Consider the following 8161-nt stretch of genomic DNA (forward strand, 5'->3'; position numbering starts at 1 on the left):
GGAGTAGAGAATATATATGCAGCAAGAGACCAAGATTTATAGTAGCAAGTCATCATACACCACTTTTAAGTTTAAAAACAGACAATTTCTCTTAGCTCGGGGGATTTTTTGTATAGATACCATCTTGGAGATTCCCGTGGACTAGCAATAACCGCTCCAGAAATCGAAATTGAGGCATTGGGAAATCGCTTGCCATGACAGCCTGTATGCTATGCTTGAGGGTATCAGATACGAAATAAGCATCGATTTTCCATCATCATCATCATATCATCTATTTGACTAATTATTAATTATTGATGGATCATATATAACTTAATTCCCTCAAAGCCGCTTATCCCAACTCCGATATTGGCTGCTTGAATCATGCCCACATCATTTGCTCCGTCTCCAATAGCTATAGTCATCTTGCATGTATACTTCTTAACCAGGCGAGTTACCTATTACAAGTTTGATTGTACTTAAATTAAACATAAACACGATCAGATATATTTCCATGCAGATGAATCTAGCTAACTTTTTAAATTATCATTATTAACATGGCTTTCTATTATGGAGAGACACGACAGCATATAACAGAGGCACAATCCACTGCCAACCTCAAGAAATGGCCATTTCAAGCCTTGCTCACTTCTCCATCTACCTTCACTAGATCATGACAAGCCTCGATTTGATTCAATATGTCATCTTCCATAGTCTGAAAAAACACAACAATGTTTAAGTTTAATTACCCCTTAATTAACTTGGATTTCCTTGCTATATGAATTGAATTAAACAACTACAAGAGTACCGACCATAAATTGAAAATCCCCAAAAAATGTTGAGCTATTATTTATTTGTAATAAAAAAAATAGCTAGCAAAGTTACTATAGTTGATGAGTTGGTACTCAACTGGTGCCACTTAACTTTCTCAATCAACAAACCCGAGTTGCAAGCCCATATGGATAAATATATTTTTAAAGAAAACTTGTACTTATGTGTGCTGGCCCTTACTGGAGGATAAATATATTTTCTTTAAAAGTAACTCAGAAAAAAAAAGATTTTCTTAATTAACCCATGCATGCAACGTCAAAGTAAAAGATTTTTTTTAAAAAAAAATATTTTTTTAAAAATTTCAACATAAAAGTGTATTTTCTTTTCTTAACTTCAGTGTGAAAGTGTACACGCGGGTTATGAAACCCAGTATTTAAATGGTAGGTGTTTCTAAATTCTCGTACCCAACACTACTAGAAAATAGAGCAACAGCGACAGAATTTTAGCGACGGAAAAAAGCAACAGATTTCCGACGGATTTCCCACAGACAAATTATTATGATATTAGTGACAGAATATTTGAGGCTTGTCTGTTGAACTTTGAAAGATACAATTCTTTGTTGACAATTCAAGATGTTATATAAGTTTATCTGCAAAATTGACACTTCATAAGATAAGGGCACATTGATTTGCAAATGAATTTGCCAGAACAGTTTACTTGTATGTTTAATGTCAAAACTTGAATGTAAGAGAGATTATATTTGCCATCAAGCGCCATGTGCAGTGTTGGTGTTGGTGTTTGTGAACAATTTACTTGTACGCTTAATTAATGTGTCACATGCCAAAACATGAATGTTGGTATGTAATTTTTGGCGAAACCAAAAGATTTGTCTGACTTTGTGGGAGTGTTGGTACGTAAATTTTGGTGAAACATTGGAATATTATGGAACAATAAAGGAGAGAATGATGCCCAGCTGAAAAGGCCTTTTGAGTATGTGACTATGTATCTCTCTCTTAAAGAATAAAATTAGTAGACACCCGGGAAGGATACGAAAAACTAGAAAAAGCCGAAAAGCATTTCTAGTCATCAAGTGCAAGCATGTCGATAATTCAGATATATGAAACATATTTTTGCAACACATCTATATGTAATGTTGGTGTAGATTTCAAAGGAGAATAACATAAGGTCAAATACAATGTTTTTGTACAGGGAGTAGAGAATATATATGCAACAAGAGACCAAGATTTATAGTAGCAAGTCATCATACATCACTTTTAAGTTTAAATACAGACAATTTCTCTAATCTCGGGGTTTTTTTTTGTATAGATACCATCTTGGAGATTCCCGTGGACTAGCAATAACCGCTCCAGAAATCGAAATTGAGGCATCGAGAAATCGCTTGCCATGACAGCCTGTATGCTATGCCTGAGGGTATCAGATACGAAATAAGCATCGCTTTTTCCATCATCATCATCATATCATCTAGATGACTAATTATTAATTAATTATGGATCATATATAACTTAATTCCCTCAAAGCCGCTTATCCCAACTCCGATATCGGCTGCTTGAATCATGCCCACATCATTTTCTCCGTCTCCAATAGCTATAGTCATCTTGCCTGTATACTTCTTAACCAAGCGAGTTACCTATTACAAGTTTGATTGTACATAAATTAAACATAAACACGATCAGATATATTTCCATGCAGATGAATCTAGCTAACTTTTTAAATTATCATTATTAACATGGCTTTCTATTATGGAGAGACACGACAGCATATAACAGAGGCACAATCCACTGCCAACCTCAAGAAATGGCCATTTCAAGCCTTGCTCACTTCTCCATCTACCTTCACTAGATCATGACAAGCCTCGATTTGATTCAATATGTCATCTTCCATAGTCTGAAAAAACACAACAATGTTTAAGTTTAATTACCCCTTAATTAACTTGGATTTCATTGCTATATGAATTGAATTAAACAACTACAAGAGTACCAACCAAAAATTGAAAACCCCCAAAAAATGTTGAGCTATTATTTATTTCTAATAAAAAATATCTAGCAAAGTTACTGTAGTTGATGAGTTGGTTCTCAACTGGTGCCACTTAACTTTCTCAATCAACAAACCCGAGTTGCAAGCCCATATGGATAAATATATTTTTAAAGAAAACTTGTACTTATGTGTGCGTGCCCTTACTGGAGGATAAATATATTTTCTTTAAATGTAAACTCAGAAAAAAAAAAAAGATTTTCTTAATTAACCCATGCATGCAACGTCAACGTAAAGGATTTGTTTTTAAAAAAATATTTTTTTAAAGTTTCAACATAAAAGTGTATTTTCTTTTCTTAACTTTCAGTGTGGAGGTGTACATGCAGGTTATGAAACCCGATATTTAAATGGTAGGTGTTTCTAAATTCTCGTACTCAACACTACTAGAAAATAGAGCAACTGCGACAGAATTTTAGCGACAGAAAATTCCGTCGGAAAAATGCAACAGATTTCCGATGGATTTCCGACAGACAAATTATTATGATTTAGCGACGTTTTTGCGACGGATTTATGGTATTTGACAATATATAAACATCTCTCTAGCTAACAACTCTCAATGATAGGTGTGGAATCCACGAAAAAGAATTTTCTATTTGTTGTTGACATTATTTGACAATATGGATTGAAAGTTTTGGTATTTGACAATATGGAGTTATAGATTATTATTATGTTAAATGATTGAAATTTATGGATTTAGTTTTATATTTGGTGGTTAATATAGATTTAATGTATGTTTAAAATATTTGTGTTGAATTTGTAAATTATTTTTAGTTTTTAATTTTTTCATTAATTTGTAAATTTTTTTATAATGCCAAAATCCGTCGCTAATTTGTTACAAAAAAAAATTATAGTCATTTCCGGATTTCGTCGGTAATCTGTTAGTAAGTTATTCCAAATTCCGTCGGTAATCCGTTAGTAAGTTTTTTCATATTCCGTCGGTAATCCGTTAGTAATTTTTCCGTCGGTAATCCGTTGCAAAATATATTATGTTGGTGATCCGTTAATATTTCCGACGGAAAAAACTGTCACTAAAAATTAGCCAGAGCCGTTGCAAATCCGTTACAAACAATTAGCGACAAGAATCTAGCTAGCTTTTTAAATTATCATTATTACCATGGCTGTCTGTTTTGGAGAGACACGGCAGCATATGACAGAGGCACAATCCACTGCCAACCTCAAGAAATGGCCATTTTAAGCCTTGCTCACTTCTCCATCTACCTTCATTAGATCATGACAAGCCTCGATTTGATTCAATATGTCATCTTCCATAGTCTGAAAAAACACAACAATGTTTAAGTTTAATTACCCCTTAATTAACTTGGATTTCATTGCTATATGAATTGAATTAAACAACTACAAGTGTACCGACCAAAAATTGAAAACCCCCAAAAAATGTTGAGCTATTATTTATTTCTAATAAAAAATAGCTAGCAAAGTTACTGTAGTTGATGAGTTGGTTCTCAATTCGTGCCACTTAACTTTCTCAATCAACAAACCCGAGTTGCAAGCCCATATGGATAAATATATTTTTAAAGAAAACTTGTACTTATGTGTGCGTGCCCTTACTGGAGGATAAATAGATTTTCTTTAAAAGTAAACTCAGAAAAAAAAAAGATTTTCTTAATTAACCAATGCACGCAACGTCAACGTAAAGGATTTGTTTTGAAAAAAATATTTTTTTTTTAAAATTTCAACATAAAAGTGTATTTTCTTTTCTTAACTTTCAGTGTGAAAGTGTACATGCAGGTTATGAAACCCGGTATTTAAATGGTAGGTGTTTCTAAATTCTCGTACCCAACACTACTAGAAAAGAGAGCAACAACGACAAACCTTTAGCGACGGAAAATTCCGTCGGAAAAAAGCAACAAATTTCCGATGGATTTCCGACAGACAAATTATTATGATATTAGCGCCATTTTTGCGACGGATTTATGGTATTTGACAATATATAAACATCTCTCTAGCTAACAACTCTCAATGATAGGTGTGGAATCCACGAAAAAGAATTTTCTATTGGTTGTTGACAATATTTGACAATATGGATTGAAATTTTTGGTATTTGACAATATGAAGTTATAGATTATTATTATGTCAAATGATTGAAATTTATGGATTTACTTTTATATTTGGTGGTTAATATAGATTTAATGTATGTTTAAAAAATTTGTGTTGAATATATAAATTATTTTTAGTTTTTAATTTTTTCATTAATTTGTAAATTTTTTTATAATGCCAAAATCCGTGGCTAATCTGTTACAAAAAAAATTATAGTCATTTTGGGATTCCGTCGGTAATTTGTTAGTAAGTGATTCCAAATTCTGTCGGTAATCCGTTAGTATGTTTTTTCATATTCCGTTGGTAATCCGTTAGTAAATTTTTCCGTCGGTAATGCGTTGCAAAATATATTCTGTTGGTGATCCGTTACTATTTCTGACGGAAAAATCCGTCACTAAAAATTAGCTAGAGCTGTCTGAAATCCGTTATAAACAATTAGCGACAAGAATATAGCGACAGATTTTGGTGTGTTACAATTCCGTCGGTAAAGAGCTTTAGCGACGGATTACCAACGGTTTTGGCCGTCGCTAATGCTCTTTTTTGTAGTAGTGCAATATTAACGGCTGTCTCCTTTTTGTCTCCGGTGAGGAGCCATACCCGGAGTCCAGCCTAAGCTAGCTTTTTTATGCACTCGGAACCTGTTTCATAAGTAATATCGATGTTAGGAAGAGATTTACAAAAGTTTTGTATGGGATAGATAAGAAACAAAATTTACCCCTTCTTGTAGCCTGTCTTCGATCACTACAACACCCAACAACTCCAAATCATTCTCCATGATTTTTGATGCTTTCTCCATAAGCTCTTCTCTTTCAGGCCCGATGGTGGCCTTGGTTTTCGTGTATATATGTGGATAGGCAAACACCATCGTTCTCAGCCCATCTTTTGCATAGCTTGAGAGGTGCTTGGTTGTAGCTTGTTGGTGTGTCCTGCCACGATCACCTAGCCTATCGAATATGATGTTGCACACCACAACACAAACATTATTAATTAACTAGCTCCATATATATTGCATAAAATTAATTTGAGGGTTTAATTAAATGGATCAAATCCTTCCTCAAAATCCACAAATTCTTCTTACTTGGTAATTGATGATGATACTTTTATATGTCGTTTCCATTTTGAATCGAAAATAAGTAATCAACCAGGACAATAAAACTTTCTTGCCAACGCCATTGCAGAGTAGGAAAATCCGACCAGATTCATCCCTTGTGATCACTATCACACTGACATCCTTTTTTGCGAGCTATTGAATTCCAATAGATTCAATAGATCCTATTCCCTAAAACTGAACAATGGGAGTTTTTTTCTTTTAATATGCAACCTTATAAGATATTAATAAAAATGAATAAGGAAAATGAAAAATAGTGTGGAAAAGCACCGACCTTTGCACCTCCTGGGCACGATTAGGATCGATCTCTCTGACAAACATAGAAGATTGTGTCCTTTTCCAGAATTGCTAACCAAACTCTTGTGCAACATAAAGAAACGTTACTTCTTCTGGGGACTCGGCTTCATAATGGAGTTTGTTGCTGCCTTCAGTTTGGACTGCTATGCCTGTGTGGCATAGAGCCATGACTCTGAAGAATAAACAATTTTATATCCGCACCACTCTTGTTTGCCTCAGATGAGATCTCAAACATCGTCTCCACATTGGATTCGTCTTCAAATTAGGCACCAAGAACAACCTTATATACATCACCGTCGGCATATGAAGTCCCCTCCATAGAGCACTTCTTGAACTCCATCTAGTTACATGTCAATCTCCCGGTTATGTTAGAAAATATCATATGGACCTGACCTAGTTCTTCATTCAGGTTTGAGGTCCGTGCTTCAATGGATTTCCCACTCCGTTTATCAACCAACTCTAGGTCATTGTTTATGATCATTATTGCATGAACTTCACCACCTCAATGGAGACATATAAGGAAACCGAGATCAAGTAACCATAGAGTATGAGCGCCCTTACGGATTTGAGGACGATCAACTTAAATGGTCCGCGTGGATCAAAAGACCCATCTCTACCTTCGAGAAATTGAAGGTACCACTGTCCTTATGTTGCCTCTGTGGTGTATCGAGAGGAACTGATGGAGGTGATCAAGGAAATGATTATCAGCATTAAGAACAAAACATATATCACCCTGTCCAACCCCTATCTCTACCTTGCTCCATTTAAAAGGCAATGTCATGAAGTTGCGGACCACTTTGGTGTCCGGTCCGGTGTATACCACAACACCATAAGCATACTCTGTATTCTGAAGCTTTGAATCACGGAGAAGAAGCTGGGAAGCGGAGAGAGGGTAAGGAGATATTATCACATCCTCATCTTCTAACACCAAATTTCCAACAAAGGTGTAGAGACTTAAGTTAGGATCCTCATATCAAATGGTTGTCGTGAACTTTTTAAGCTTCTCTTGATCGTTGTCTAGGCCCATCGTGCATTCTATGCTATGTTTTATCTTGAGGTTTGTCTCCCCATCAAGATTTATCGTCTCCACATAGCAAACCCATCTTGGTATCTTGAACACAGCGACATAAGATCAGTAAGGAAATAATAATTTTTTGTTGACTTTAATGACATCACCCACTCGGAGGACCTTCCAATGTTTATTAGCAAAAGATGTCCCGTTCCTAGTAAGGACCTTCACTGTCCTCGAGTTGACAACTCGGTCTTTCAGAAGACGACACCAGTCCTCCACTCCCTCCTTCACAAGGTTGACTCCCACCACGAAAACTAGTGGAACTATCAATCTTAAAGGAAAGAATGGAGTAAAGGGGGTCAATGATAGCATTGCAACCAACGGGAAGTACAAGTTAGCCACTCTCCTAAATTGCTCGAAGAGCAATTTTGGTAACAATGTAGCCACATTGTATGTCGTTTTCCTTACAACATTACTTGCATATTTGTACGATCTGTCTGTATGCCTCACGGAAGCATTAATAATAACTACTCTTGACATCTTAATTGGATAAGAGTTTTTTTGTTTGGGTAAAACTATGTTGCATGGTAGAAATAAGGATTGTTTGAATTTGTTTTTATTTTGTGTCTTTACAAATCACTATGTCAATTCCTTATATAATAATATAAGTTACATTTTTGGTCCTCTAACTTATAAAACAATGTTAACTTTTGTAATTGTAAAGTGTTTGATTTACCAGCTATAGGAGTATTTTAAAACTTATAATCTTTTTTTTCCTTAAAAAAGCTTTTAAATTGTAGTCTACCACATCGAGATCTTTCATAACAACTTGCATTGTCACATATTCCAATTTGTAAGCCGCATAGACCAACATCTTTCAAATATTG

The 8161-nt window shown here is 34.9% G+C and overlaps 2 pseudogenes; both read right to left on the reverse strand.

Annotated features, from left to right (window-relative positions):
* Nucleotides 1–290: 290 nt before the first annotated feature.
* Nucleotides 291–6436, reverse strand: LOC145095318 (putative phospholipid-transporting ATPase 4; annotated as a pseudogene).
* Nucleotides 6437–6524: 88 nt separating this feature from the next.
* Nucleotides 6525–7814, reverse strand: LOC145095319 (putative phospholipid-transporting ATPase 7 pseudogene; annotated as a pseudogene).
* Between the last annotated feature and the right edge of the window lie 347 nt (nt 7815–8161).

This window comes from Lactuca serriola, chromosome 3, assembly GCF_051521515.1.
Source record: "Lactuca serriola cultivar US96UC23 chromosome 3, Lser_US96UC23_V15, whole genome shotgun sequence".
Lineage (NCBI taxonomy): Eukaryota > Viridiplantae > Streptophyta > Magnoliopsida > Asterales > Asteraceae > Lactuca > Lactuca serriola.